Raw genomic sequence first — 13,289 nt, 5'->3', positions numbered from 1 at the left:
GCAGTTCAGTCTTCCTTGTTCAGTCCCTCCGGCTCTGGGGCCTTCCCCTGGTCTCATTGTTACTTGTCTTTCTGGGCCCGGCAAACTCCTATTCATCCTGCAAGACCCCACTTCATGGGAGGGTTGTGACCGATTGATACGTTAAAAATCCATCTGGGGGTGGGGGTGTGCCTGGGTGGCTCAGTCACTTAAGCATCTGACTCTTGATTTCAGCTTAGGTCAAGATCCCAAGGTCGTGGGGTTGAGCCCTGTGTCGGCCTCCACACTGAGTATAGAGCCTGCTTAAGATTCTCTCTCTCTCTCTCTCTCTCTCTCTCTCCCCCCCCCGCCCCTCTCTCCCCCTTGTGCGCTCACTGTCTCTTTCTAAAAAATTAAAAATTAGAAAAAAGAAAGTGGGCTGGAGGTCACCAGGAGCTGGGGTAGGGGGCAGTGGGGAGTCACCATTTTATGGGTACAAAGTTTCTGTTCGGAGTGATGAAAAGGTTCTAGAAATGAGCAGTGGTGATAGTCGCACAACATTGTGAATATACTTAACGTCGCTGAACCTTACACTTATAAACGGTTAACATGGTAACTGTACATTATGTATGTTAATAATAAACAATCATAAAAGCCTTAAACTACCCAGGTAAGTACCCAAGTAAGATTTATCTGGTGAAACTTTTGTTTCATTTGTGTGTTTATTAGTGTATTTGTATAAAATATGTTTCTTACTTTGGGTCAACATCAAGTAATTTTGAAAAACCCTGCCTTTGGGGCAGGTGGGGCACGGATCCTCAGAAGCCTGCCCTGACCTTGGGGACAGTGACCAGCTCCCCGCTGTCCGTTCTCAGGCCCTTTTGCACCGAGTCTCAGCGCTCAGCAAGCATCCCTGTGGTCTAGCCTCACGTGTCTCTGTCGGTCACCAGAACTGGAGCACAAGCTCATGAGGGCCCAGGCCTGTGTCACATTTATCTCCATGCCCTCAAGACGCCAGGCTAGGTGCCGACACGTGACCAAGATGTAGGTGAGGCCAACAGTCCGAAGTCGGGATTCACCCTGACTTCAGGTCCCAGCCCCACCACTGTTACGCTGTGTGAGCTTGGGTGAGTCACTGCCTCTCTGGGCATTTAGCATCTACTGTGGGCCTGCCTTTTGTACGGCTCTGTTCTAGGCCCTGGAGAAACAATACTGAATAAGACTGACAAGATTCCACCCCTCGCAGAGCTGACCCCTTCAAGACCAGATTTGTGATATTGCATAAACCATCTTTTTCCTTCCTTCCTTCCTTCCTTCCTTCCTTCCTTCCTTCCTTCCTTCCTTCTTTCCTTCCTTCCTCCCACCCTTCCTTCCTTTCCTCCCTCCCTTTCTTCCTTCTTCTTCCCTCCCTCCTTTTCTCCCTCCCTCCCTTCCTTCCCTCTTCTCTCTCTTCCTTCTTTCTTTCTTCCTTCCTTCCTTCCTTTGTCCCTCCCTCCCTCCTTCCTTCCTTCCTCCCTCCTTCCTTCCCTCTCTCTCTCCCTCCCTTTCTTCCTCCTTCTGTCCCTTCCTTCCTTCCTCCCTTCCTTCCTTCCTTCCTTCCTTCCTTCCTTCCTTCGTCCCTCCCTCTCTCACTCCCTCCCTCCCTCCTTTCCTTCTTTCTTTCCTGCCTCCCTCCCTCTTTTCCTTCCTTCCTTCCTTCCTTCCTTCCTTCCTTCCTTCCTTCCTTCTTCCATTCCTGCTTCCTTCTTCCCTCCCTCCCCAAGGGTCTCACTGCTCACCCTTGTGTCATGTCACCAGCGGGAGGAAAACCATCTTCCAGCAGCTGCTAGATGGGTAGTGACCCCGTGCAGTAATGTCTTAGGGCTCCCATAAGAAAGCACCGCAAACTGCGTGGCTTCAAACAACAGGAATGTATTCTCTCAGAGTCCTGGAGGATAAAAGTCCAAAATCAAGGTGTTGGAGGGCCGTGCCCCCTCCAAAGGCTCTAGGGGAGGGTCCTTCCTTGCCTCTTCCAGCTTCTGTGGCCACCAGCCATGCTTGGCCTTCCCTCTAGTCTCTGCCTCCATCCCCACGTGGCCTCCTCCTCCTGTGTCTCTGTATCCAAATTTCCCTTTCTTTGTCCTACAAGGACACCGGTCATACTGAAGGTAGGGCCCACCCTAATCCAGTGCCTGCCACATTCTAACTTGATGACGTCTGCAAGTTCAAGCCCTGCGTCGGGCTCTGCTGACAATGCAGAGCCTGCTTGGGATCCTCTCTCTCTTACCCTCCCCTGTTCTTTCTCTAAACGAACAAACACATAAATAATAGCATTTCATTCTATTACAGTCAATCCACATTTCATCTCATGTGACATGTAATAGGTTCAGCCAATAATTAACAACAACAACAAAATTTTTTAAAAGAAGCTAGCTGCCGACCCGTTGGGTTTGAGCAACATACACATTAGCTTGTCCTCTAGGCAGAGGAAGAGTTTGATAGTGATTCTCCTCGTAGTCTTTAATTACGGGACAGGTTCCCCCAAACAGTTAATAATTATTTCCTAAAATGGAATTGTTTTTATAATTATGTTATTATGACAAGTATTTTATAACAATTATATCATTATAATAACGATTTTATAATAATTTTATTAAAAACGTATAATTTATTTCTGTTACTTTGGTCAACTGTATGCCACTGATAACTGTAATGATAACTCAAAATCAGATAACAGAAAAAACAAAATACTTTAACCCTTAGAGCTTCATAGTCAACAGAAAATGAGACAAATATTTTAAAATGTTAAAACTCTGTGTGCAGGGGCACCTGGGTGGCTCAGTAGGTTGAGTATCCAACTCTTGATATCGGCTCCTGTCATCATCCCAAGGTCATGGGATCAAGCCCTGAGTTGGGCTCTGCACTGAACCTGGAACCTGCTTGGGATTCTCTCTCCCGCTCTCTGCCCCTCCCCTACTCGTGCTTTCTTTCTCCCTCTCTCTCAAAAACAATAAATAAATTCAAATAAAAATAAACAAATAAACAAACAGATAATCTGTGTGCAGGGGCGTCTGGGTGGCTCAATCAGTAAGCGTCCAACTCTCAATTTTGGCTCAGGTCATATCTCATGGTGTGTGGGTTCAGGCCCTCATTAGGCTCTGTGCTGACAGCTGGGAGCCTGCTTAGGATTCTCTCTCTCCCTCTCTCTGCCCCCTCCCCCACTTGTGCTCTCTCTTTCTCTCTCGCTCTCAAATAAAAAATAAATAAATAAAAATAATAACTAAATAATCTGTGTGTAATAGTTTGGCCTGGAGACAACAGTGAGGACTGAGTCTGGGTGGTGACAGTAATATTTCTACAGTAATATTTCACGGGCTAACCCACTGAGATCCTGGTCATGTTTCTGGACCCTTCTGCTTCTGCCAAGACGTGGCACAGTGAGGAAGATCCAGTTTAGAGTCGAGAGGCCCTCCGGGGATCAGCCAGCAAGTTCAAAACCAGTCTCCACCCCGGGCTAGAACCAGCTTTCCTGACCCTCGCTTGTGCAATTCCTTAGACCCAGGAAATCAGAACCCCTCCCTCAACCCCCAGGAGGACTAACGTCTGCACAACTCCTCCAACCAAAGACTGCTACTTGAGAAGGCCTTGTAGCTCTGTGGAGTCGAATTTCGCCCTGGAGTCACCCAGAGCACAGAGGTGAATTCCACAGTCTCCCGGAGAGCCCAGGCTGGAGCCCAAGAAAGGGCAACGCTCTCCTGCACATCTCGAAGCTGAAGCGTCTCCACCACACCTCAGAGGCCCAGGGAAGCCTCAGCCCCCCAGGCGCAGACATTTGGGTGCCTCCTGGCAGTTCGAGGAGCGAGCGAAGGCGAGACGGTGAGCCCTGCTCACGCTGCTTCACGGCAGTACGTTTCAGTAACAACAGACCCTTCAACTTGGTTTGACAAGCCCCCTACCCCCAGACCTCTCTGGGGGCCGCATTTCTAAGACGAGTTCCGGACAGAACCCCACACCCACCCTGACCTCCGGCCATTTGGGAAACCACCCAGAGGGGCTCGACACTTTTTCAACCCCTTTTCCAACCCCTCTAAAGGAAATCTCATTCCCACGAAGCAGTCATTCCCTGTACCGTCTTCCCCCGGCCTCTGGTAACCGCCAGGCTGTGTGTTCTGTCTCTCCCGACTTGCCTGTTCTGGATACTTCATGTCGACGGGACCGTACAACATATGAGCTCTGCGCGAGGCTTGCTTCACGCAGCGTAAGGTCTTTGAGGTTCATTCAGGTGTCCGTACCTCATCCCTTTTCATGACTGAAGAATATTCCATTGCACGGATAGACCACGTGTTGTGTGTTCATTCATCCATTGACGGACACTTGGGTTATTTCTACCTTTTGGTTGCTGTGGATGGTACTTCGGCAGACAGCTGTGCTCATCAAGTTGCTTCTCGTCGAAGGAACCGACTGGGTGCCAGGCGTGGTAACGGGCATCAGGAAAGCGACAGGGAAAAAGCTAGGAACATGGCTGTTCCCTTTGAGCTCTGGGTCTGTGCCACACAGCATGAGATGACGAGGTGTGTGAAATTATAAAGCGGATCTCCTGCTGGACAGTTCCTCGTTTGCTTCTGCAGCTCCTGGCACATAGTAGGAGCTCAATCAATATTAGTTGAGTGAATGAACAAATGAATGAATGAATGAACCAATGTTTTTGTCCAACTCACTACTGGATCCCCAGTGCCTGGAACAGGCACAAACATACAGTATTCCATGTATGTTTGCTAAATGATTGGACCCAAAACCCAGTGTCTGGTCCCACCGAGAAGCATGGGGCTTACGTTCAGATCGTAGTTCAAATCCCAGCTGTGCCATTCACGTGTCGGGTGGCCTTGGCCAAGTCCTTCGCCTCCTCCTCATCCGGAAAGCTGGACTGGAGCTCTTGCCCCTCCTGAGGCTGCTGTGATGGATCACCACGGCCGGGCCACTTCAGGGAAGGGATTGTTGGCCCCTGCAGGGGTAAGGCCCTGCTGTATCACGTATCTGCTGGCCCTTCCTGCCCTGACAAAAGGCCCGATTTAACCCAGCGGCAGTCACCACTACCACGGCGGGAGCACAATACGGCAGGTTTGTGGCCGGCGACCGCCGATCAGATTTCGAGTAATATCCCCACCAGACTGCCCAGGCCAGCAGACAAAGGCCTCTTTGTTGCAAATATACTTTTTAAATCCCTAAAGATGTTAGAAGGGGAGATCACGCTGCGAAAACGCTGCAGAAATTGTGTAAGGAATGTATTTCGAATGCGAGGGTGTTCATTCGAATGGAATCTGCCCCGTGCTTTTTTGGGAACAAGATTAGCTCAGGGCAGACGTGGGCCTTGGACCCAGGCTGGGAAGTCTCTAAGGTGAAATAATCCTAACAGCCATCAGCACAGCGGTGCCAGCTGTGATTCACGGAACCTTTAACAGGTGCCAGCCGCCTACGCATGTTACTTCCATCCCTCAGCTCTTAGAGAGAGTTCGACTGGCAGTACCATTCTGTGGATGGGAAAACCAAGGTGGAGGGACGTGTTGGCCCGCGTGACACAGCCAGGCTTGAACGGGGTCTCTGGGACCTTCTAAACTATTTCCAGCCCCCTCCACATCCTGTTGACGGTCACAGATGTGGAATACATCCCCACCTCCAAGCTTTAAACCCCACCGGTCATCCGCGAGGACTTCTGACACCGCTCGGCCCCTCACACACCTTATTCCTTCAAGTTCACACGTGAGCACCTCTTCTGATGACCGTCTCACCTCCTCCGAGGCAATCCGCTGGCTCCAGACCATGCCTCCTCTGAGTTCTTAATTGAGGGCCGTGACGGTTCTCCAAGGCTGCGTCGTGCCCTAACACACACAGACACCTCAGGACTCCTCAGCACCAGGAGAGCGCTGGGGAGGACAGCTTGGATTCGAATCGGAAACACCAGCGCTACCTTGAGCTTCACAGGCTGCGTGGCTGAGAGGTTAAAAGTAGATTCCTGCTCCTCAGTAAATTCAACTTTAGAATTGCCAGATGACCCGGCAAGCCCACTCCTCGGTAGATACCCGAGGATATGAAAAAACAGATATTTGGGGGCGCCTGGGTGGCTCCATCGGTTAAGTGCCCGACTCTGGATTTTGGCTCAGGTCGTGATCTCGCGGTTTGTGGGGTCGAGCCCCGAATCGGGCTCTGTGCCGACCATGCGGAGGCTGCTTGGGATTCTCTCTCTTCCTCTCTCTGCCCCGCCCCCCGAATAAATAAATAAACTTAAAAAAAACACAGATGTCTGTTCCAACAAAAACTTAAGACACGAATGTACATCACAACGCTATTCCTAACAGCTGAAAGGTGGGGGGGGGGGGGGAACCCGGCGTCCGCCAACGGACAAATGCATAAACAAAATGTGGTGAATTCGTGTGATCGAGTATCATTCAGCAGTGAAAAGAGAGCGAACAACAGACACAGACAGACACACGCTACAGTATGGAGGAGCCCTGAAAACATTCCGCTAAACGAAAAGCCAGACACAAAAGGTCACATATTGTTACAATTCTGTTGCCGCGAAACATCCAGAATAGGCGGATCCATGGACACAGTGAGCAGATTAGTGGTTTGCCAGGTGCTCAGAGGAGAGGGGAGGGGGGCAGTTCCCGCTAATGGGTCCAGGGTCTTCTTTTGGGGTGACGTAAACATTTTGGAACTACCCCGGAGGTGGTGGTTATACAACAGTGTATATGTACTAAATGCCAATGAATGATACATTTAGCATGGTTAAAACGGTGGGTTTTAGGTTACGGGAATGTCACCACAATAAAAAAAAAAAAATTTGATGTCATCTCTCTGTGCCTCCGCGTCCCCTCCCTTCACACGGCTCTTTTGAGAACACGGCCAAATGGCGCATTTAAGGAGCTTCATACCCCATAAACAATAGCGGCCACTCTTTTTATTTTATTTTAGTCCCCAAACACCACTTTTCCGCCCCTGTGCCGAGATTCGGAGGGGAGGGGCCTTGGCAGAAGTCACACAATTAGGCAGGGGCTGCGGCAGGACTCTAATCCAGCTCGGTCCGGACCTCAGCTTATGTTTTTTTAATTTTTAGAAAAGGTTATTTATTTTTGAGAAGGAGACAGAGCACGAGTGGGGGAGGGGCAGAGAGAGAGGGAGACACAGAATCGGAAGCAGGCTCCAGGCTCCGAGCTGTCAGCACAGAACCCGACACGGGGCTCGAACTCACAGACCGGGAGATGGTGACCTGAGCCGAAATCAAGAGTCGGAGGCTTAACTGACTGAGCCACCCAGCGCCCCGCTCCCTGCTCTCTTAAAACTGGCCAGCAGCCTCTGTCCCAAGCTGGGATCAGTCTCAGGTGTGGACACTGGTTATCGTTTGGATTTTAGCCATAACAAGCTTTGGGCCAGTCCCTTCCCCTCTCTGGGGCTGACGTCAGTCTCCCCCTCTTTACAAAAGGTGAGTTTGGGCGACACCCAGGTTACCTGTCTTTGCGGTGCTGTCCCCTCCGCCCAAAATTCTCCCCTCATCCCTGTTCGCCAGCCGATGGCTCTGCCTCACCTGTTACACATCACCTGAACCTCACTTCCCAGTGGAAGCCCTGATGTTACATGTCTCCGTACTCCCTCAGGGGACACATCACAGTCCCCATTGTCCATGTGGCTGAAGGACACGTCTGCCTTGGTGGCTGCCGCAGCCCTGACGGAAGTGCCCAGACAGCATGCAAGTTAACGAGGAGGCGTAAGTGTCCGCATTCGTTTATTGACCTTCACTGGTGCCCCAGAATCTGTGCTGCCCCAAGTTCAACCTGTAGCCTCCTCGGTTAAGTTAAACATAGAGTCGTGCCTACGACCCAGCGAGCGCGCGCCTACGTATAGGCCCCAAAGAACTGAAAACAGGTGCTCCAGCAAAAACGCGTACCCAAGTGCTCAGTGGAAGGAACACAACGTCCCTCGACAGATGAACGGACACAGCGTGGTCTATCCGCACAGCGGAATATTACTCAGCCTTAAAAAGGAATGAAGTAGAAACACATGTTACCGCCTGGATGAAGCCTGACATCATTACGCGTCCGTGAAAGGAGCAAGTCACAAAAGACGGCGTGTTGTGCAATTCCGCTCGTGTGGGGTGGTCCAGAGCAGGCAAATCTATAGAAACAGAGAATATAGATTAGTGGTTGCCGGGAGCTCGGGGAGGAAGGGAGGAAGGAGTGACTGTTATAAGGGATTCAAGGTTTCCTTTGGATGTGAAAATGTTCCAGAACTAGTTAGAAGTGAGGGTTGCATAGGGGTGGCCAGGGGGTGGCTCAGTCGGTTGCGTGTCTGACTTCGGCTCCGGTCATGATCTCCCAGCTCGTGAGTTCGAGCCTTACGTCGAGCTCTGTGCTGACAGCTCGGAGCCCAGAGCCTGCTTGGGATTCTGTGTCTCCCTGCTCTCTGCCCCTCCCCCACTCACACTCTGTCTCTCTCCTTTTCGAGAATAAAGATTAAAAAATTAAAAAAAAAAAGAAGCAAGGGTTGCACAGCTTCGTAAATATACTCAACGCCACTGAATCGTTCCCTTTAAAGTGGTCGAGGGGCACCAGGGTGGCTCTGTCGGCTCAAGTCATGATCTCCTGGTTTGTGAGTTCGAGCCTTGCATCAGGCTCTGGGCTGACAGCCTAGAGCCTGCTTCAGATTCTGTGTCTCCCTTTCTCTCTGTGTCCCTCCCCCCTGGTCGTCTGTCTCTTAAAAATGAATAAATTAAAAAAAAATTTTAATGGCCAAAATTATCATTTTATATGTACTTTACCACAATTAAAAAAGAAAAAAAGCACTTGGGGGTGCCTGGGTGGTGCAGTTGGTTCAGCATCGGGCTCGTGATCTCAGCTCAGGTCATGAGCTCACAGTCCGTGAGTTCGAGCCCCGCATCCGGCTCTGCGCTGCTGGTGCGGAAACTGCTCGGGATCCTGTCTCTCCTTCTCTCTGTTCTTCCCCTGCTGTGCACTCACTCGCTCGCTTGTTCTTGCTCGCTCTCATAATAAACAAATAAACTTAAAAAAAAGAAAAGAGAACACTTGCATATCACTCCCCTTTCAGGCAAGAGGTGGCGTGGGGGCCGGAAAAGAGCATCAGAGGACACAGATCGGAGCTGAGCTCTTGCCCAACACGCTGGGCGCCCTTGGGCAGGCCGGCAAACCTCTCTGAGCATCTTTGTCCTCCTTCATGTTGCTCTCGGCCCCGCAGACCTCACAGGGCTCAGGGGAAGCTCAGGCAGGAGACCGCATAATGTTTCACATTGTGGTCATTGTATTGTGACCACGAGAGCAAAACAGGGCTTCGTGCAGTTGACCTCCCTTAGGTTGGTCAAGCCTTCTTCCTTTTTCCAAAGGGTGCTATTTCACCTTGTGCCCACAAAGTCCCTGGAAAGAAGGGAGGCCAGAGGTGAGGGGTGTTCTCTGTGTGTGACCTGCCGGGGGGTCTGCTTTCGAGAACGTGCCCTATGGGTGCACACACGAGGGGAGCCTTCTGGAGCCTGCCCGTGCCGGAAAATGCCCCCCTGTCTCACTGGCAATGTGTCTTGGTAAGTAAGGGGAGGGGTGGCAGGCCCGGGACACCTGTTGGCTCAGCGTGTCCCTTCCCACCTGCAGACTTTGCACATACTGTTCCCCGTGCCTGCAGCCCTCTTCCACTGTGTTAGCTTCCTGTTACTGCTGTAACAAACTGCTACAGGTCTCATGGCTTAAAATGACGCACATTTATTACTTTCCGGTTCTGGAGGTCAGGGTCTCACTAGGCTAAAATTAAGGCATTTCTTTCTGGAGGCTGGAGGCGAGATCTGGGTTCTGGGCTCTTTCAGCTTCTAGAGGCCTTCTTCCCTCACCTTCAGAGCCAGTAACGCTGCATCTCTCTGGCCCTCTTTCCGTAGTCACATCTCCCTCTGAACGGCCAGAAAGATGCTCTGCTTTGAGGGGCCCATGTGATTACAGCGTCCTTACCGACTACCCCCAGATAAACAGGAATAATCCCCCGTCTAGAGATTCTCAACCTTAATCGCATCTGCAAAGTCCCTTGTGCCACGCGAGGAAACGTAGTCACAGGTTTTGGGGCTTTATTGGGTACATTTGGGGTGCCACCGTACTGGGGGGGGGGGAACACAGTGGTGACCAGGACAAATGCAGCCTCTGCCAAATGGACCTCCCAGACTGGTGGGTCTCAGTATAGACGATCACTGCCTCCAGGAAGCCCTCCCTGACTATCCAAGGGGCTCCTAGGCCTCTGTGCTCCCCCTAGCCCAGTACCATCATCTTGTAAAGTCAACAGCCCATCTCTTCAACTGGATTCCTTAAGGTCAGGGAGTGTGTCTCATTCACTTCCGTAGTGCCAGGGCCCCCGTCTGGCGCAGAGCAGGCACTGAGGACACATGAGTTGAATGGGCTCCATCCCGGCTTCACTGCTTCCTGGCTGTGTGATCTTGGACAATCCCTTTGCCTCTCTCAGCCCAGTTTTGCCATTTCTAAAGTGGCTATACACAGCAGCACCTGGCTTCAGGCGTTGTTGCAAGAATTAAACCAGACGAGGTTCATCCTGCACACAGTAGGTGTTCAACAGTTTCTTTGTGTCGTTGTCTTGTGCCACGGAGGCAGATTCTGAGTTAGGTGACCGTTTGGGATGGATCCCAGGCCTCAGATTTCTCCATCAAAGAAGCAGGTCACAGGGGCATTCATCACGGCCTCAGCTAGGTGGTTGCAGGTGCCACCCCCCTGACCATAATTCCCCCAACAGAAGCACCAAACGCCCACTTTCAGAAGGCCGGTTGCAAGCTTGAAGGCCACGTCTTCGCTGGATATGCAGCAAGCAAGACGCATGAGGGGCGCCTGGGTGGCTCAGTCGGTTGAGCGTCCAACTTCGGCTCGGGTCATGATCTCACAGTTTGTGGGTTCGAGCCCCGCGTGGGGCTCTGTGCTGACGGCTCGGAGCCTGGAGCCTCCTTCCGATTCTGTGTCTCCTTCTCCCTCTGCTCCTCCCCCGCTCACGCTTCGTCTCACTCTGTTTCTCAAACATAAATAAATGTAAAGAAAGACACATGAAAGATGAAACCCTATCTATCTGCACACAGTGGGTGCTTACATCCACATCATGTGCTCAGGGGAGAGTCTGGACTTGGGAGTCACATAGAACCAGATTCAGATCGCCACTCTCCCGTAATCAATGATTTGCTGACCTTGGGCAAGTCCCATCGACTTCTCCGAACTTGATTTGGGGACAAGAGGACCTGCCTGCGAGGGAGAAATGAGATAAGGGAGAAGCACCAGGCACGTGGTCTGGTCTGGAAAGGACCAGATCCTTGCGAGCGATGATGAGCAGAGAAAAACCCCCATCACCGCTGAGGGGCGAGCCAGGAGACAGGGCCCCTGGAAATTACACAAGGTCAGTCTCTGATTTCCCGTAGCTTGGCGACTCCTACTCACCTCACAACTTTGGAAAATATTCTCTTAGCATTTGCAATTCTTGATCTGGGCCCAACACTGAAATTATTGCAGACTTTTTTCTTCTCCTCCTCCTCCTTTTTTGACAGCTTGAGCAAAAGGAGCTGTTTTTGAATTTCGGGAGGGGAAAAACACACGCGCACACATACACACACCAAACAGCATCGTTTTGCAGGACAAAATGTCCCCTGTGCTCCAGAGCGGGCGGCCCCAGCCCCGCTCCGGCTGGCCTCACAAACACTTAGTGTCACTGCAGGTTATGTAAGCGCGGTTTGGGCCTGCGAGGTTGGACGTGGCCTTGGGTTTTAAAAGGAGGCAGAGGAGTTTGGGTGAAGAGCCATTTGGCTCAAAATAAATCCAGGAACTCAATGCAGGGGGAAAAAAAAGTCCTCAAGACTCTAATCGAGGGAATATTCAGATGTATAGTTTGGAGCGTCAAGAACTCCAAAAACTCGGACCAGAGTTTGGCCAATGTGGCTTTCTCTGCCCCATCATGAGCATGCCTGACAGTAAGAGGCCAGGGAGTGCAGGGTGGGGTGGGGTCATAATGTGACCCCTTCAGTGGGACCCCAGTACTCCTGGAAGGCAAACACCAATCCTTAGCATTTTCAAAACCTGTGCCTTTGTTCACTAAGTTTACATCCCTTCTGTCGGGGCCCCAGATGTAGTGATTCCTACTGGCCGGTGACACCAAGGCAAGTAAGCAAGATCTTTCACCCAGTCGGGGGAAAGCAAGAGATGTAGGGCGCCCGACTCATCCTGATTTGCCTGAGACCTGCCCTGTTTTAAAACTGAAAGGCTTGGGCGCCTGGCTGGCTCAGCCGGTGAAGCGTCCGACTTCGGCTCAGGTCATGACCTCGCGGTTCGTGAGTTCGAGCCCCACGCTGGGCTCGGTGCTGACCGCTTGGAGCCTGGAGCCTGCTCGGATTCTGTGTCCCCCCCCCCCCCCCGTCCCTCCTCCGCTCACACTGTCTCTTTCCCTCAAAAGGAAATAAACTAAAATTTTTTTTAAAAATACTGAAAGGCTCGCCTTTAAGGAAACCCCTCAATCCGGGGTAGCCGGGGGCTGGTGGTCACCCTACAAGAGGGAGTAATAACGATGACCAGCATAGAGTATCTTCTAAGTGCCCTTGTCGTGCTAAGGCTTTATAAAAACATTGTTGCACTTCATTCCCTCAGCTACTTCTTCAGGTAGATTATGCCCATTTTACAGACCAGGCAACTGAGACTCAGAGGGGGAAGTCAAACAGCAAGAGAGTGGAAGATCCTCAGGAGCTTTTATTAAAATCAGAGATCCCTGGGCCCCACCCCTAGAGAATCCAGCTCAGTGGTTGGGGGAACCCTCCTAATGATTTTACAAACAAGTAATTTCAATGTGCAAAGCTCGACGAAGCTCCCCTGGGAATGGCCTTGGAACTGAACACAGAAAGGTAAGTTCAATAGGGACAAGTATTCAAGCCAAGGGAACAGCATGAGGAAGAACATAAAGTTGTGGGGACTGATGAGTGTGTATCTGAATATAATGCCCTTGAGGGACAGAGCAGGAGAGGAGACTGCTGTTGACAGACCCAGGTCCTTGAGCACCAGGGTCTGGACTTTATCCTGAAGGCATTGGGAGCCACGAGAGGGTTTAAAGAGTAGTAACAAGGTCAAATTTGTACTTTGGGAAGATGATTCCAGCTCCTATGCAGGAGTTACACCGGAAGGGGTTGTGACTGGGGTCAAGAGAACAGTTAGGAAGGAAGTAAAGAAACCGTGCTTGAGCAGTTTGAACTGGCTTGGAAATGCATTGACTTACATCATTGCATTAGCTTCAGGCATGGCTGCATCCAGGTGCTCAATTTAGAAACCAGCCTCTCTCCCTGT

Source organism: Felis catus, chromosome D3 (genome assembly GCF_018350175.1).
Source record: "Felis catus isolate Fca126 chromosome D3, F.catus_Fca126_mat1.0, whole genome shotgun sequence".
NCBI lineage: Eukaryota > Metazoa > Chordata > Mammalia > Carnivora > Felidae > Felis > Felis catus.
This window is presented reverse-complemented; position numbering follows the sequence as displayed.